This window comes from Gorilla gorilla, chromosome Y (genome assembly GCF_029281585.2).
Source record: "Gorilla gorilla gorilla isolate KB3781 chromosome Y, NHGRI_mGorGor1-v2.1_pri, whole genome shotgun sequence".
In the NCBI taxonomy this organism is placed as follows: Eukaryota; Metazoa; Chordata; class Mammalia; order Primates; family Hominidae; genus Gorilla; species Gorilla gorilla.
In genome coordinates this window covers 52,371,398-52,373,463 of record NC_073248.2, presented here as the reverse complement: position 1 = coordinate 52,373,463, position 2,066 = coordinate 52,371,398, and positions in this window count along the sequence as shown.

Sequence of the window (2,066 nt, the reverse complement as noted above, 5' to 3'; positions counted from 1 at the left end):
ATGGGAGGCAGGGGGCAGGAAGGGGCATCCTGTATGTGTCCTCCCTGCAGTGGCAGCAGCACCTTCCTGGAAGAGGATCAGGAAACACCCACTGTGGCCCCTCTCCATCACGACCTCATCCAGGACACCAAGTATCAGTCACTCAGCTCACGAGACCCAGGCCCTGACTCAGGAAGAGAGGATGTGAGGGGTGGGGCACTGGGCTCCTCAGGACTGAGAGACCTGAGATGTGGCCCCGGGCTGGGTGTTGGGGCAGACTGGCTATGGCAGCATTGTGTGTACCCCAGCAGGCCAGTACCACGCAGGGAGCCTCCAAACCCCTTCACCCATGACCCTGGGAGAAGACCCCAGCCTTGGAGAATTGGCGTCACTGAAGGGGCCTGCGCCGGCCAGCAGGGTCAGGCGGGGCCAGACAGGTTCCCACCTGGGATATGCACATGGGCCTCCTGAATCCTGGAGCCAGGTATGGACTCACACACCACCATTGTCCCAAAGTCCCCATCTGCCCCACGGGCACACCCTGCCACCTGTTCTGTGCAAGGGCCCTGAGGCTGTCTCCTTGCGCTCAAGCCCTGCAGGTGCTGAAGCCCACACACACAGCTCCTGCTTCCTGGGCCAGTGCACGTGCACACACACACACACACGCACACACACACACACCCACACATACACATACCCACACACAATCACACACATTCACACATACCCACACCCCCCATACTCACCCTCACACACACACACCCACAAACACCCACACATACACTCACACACACACTCACACACATTTACACACACCCACACACTCACACTCACACACTCACAGTCACACACACCCTCCCACAGCAAAACACAATCACACATATTCACACCCACCCACAGCCCCACACACTCACACTCACATATACTCACACCCACACACACCCACACACTCACACATACACAAACACAATCACACACATTCACACCCACCCACACCCCACAAACACACTCACACATATACCCACACACACTCACACTCACACATAATCTCACACACACACACACACATGCTCACACACACACACGCCTTCTCCAGGAGGGGCTGGCTGCCAACGGCCACCCAGCTTCCTCCCACGTCTCACTCACCGTACAACATTTGAGCAGACCTTGGAGTCAGCAGCAACAGCAGCGTGGACAAAGGCCTGGGGGCCACTTGGGGCCTGGTGTCGAAAGAGGAACACAGCCAGCACAATCACAGCCAGCGCCAGCCCCAGCCCCAGCCCCAGCAGGACCAGGTCAACCATGGCTCCGCAGTCCTGGGCCATGGCTCTGCAGCCCAGAGGGAGAGGGGAGGCCGGTGGGCAGACGGAGGGACAGATGGTTGGGCAGATGAATGGACAAGAAGATGCATAGATAGACTCACAGGTAATTGGACAGATGGACAAACAGGTGGGGGCTTAAGACAGACACGAAGATGGATCGACAGACAGGCCAGATAGCTAGAAAAAGAGGACAGTAAGAGAAAGATGGTCAGATAGACAATGGGACAGAGATGGGCTTACAGATGGGCGGACAGACAGACAGGTCTGAACAGCGGGCTGCCAGATGGACAGATGGGTGAATGGACAGATGGCTGGCAGCTGTGGTGAGCTGCTGCCCTCACCAAGTGCACACTACGGAGTGGCCAAACTCACGCCTCAACTTCTAGTTTTCAGCTCCTGCTTGTTCCTGGCAGGAGGCCAGGCAGCAAAGCGTCTGAGGGGAGTTTTCTTTGCCTAGAGAAGTCAGCTGCTGTGTTAACTCCCTCACTGCTGGTAGGTCCAAAGGCCCCACCTACCGCCTGCCAGAGCCCATGGTCACACTGTCGCAATGTGCAGGAGAACTTGGTGCCTGCTGCACTGCTGTTGCCAGGTAGGGGCAGGGCTCCCTGGAACCTCCACACCATTCCCCAGGTTCTCAGCAGCTCTGGGAAAGCAGAGCTGGGGCCGCTTAACTCTGCCCTGGATCCGGCAAGGCTGCCCCCCTCCCAGAGTGGAGCCCTGCTCCCCAGCTCCCATCTCTATCCCCTAACCCTCTCCGCATGGCCC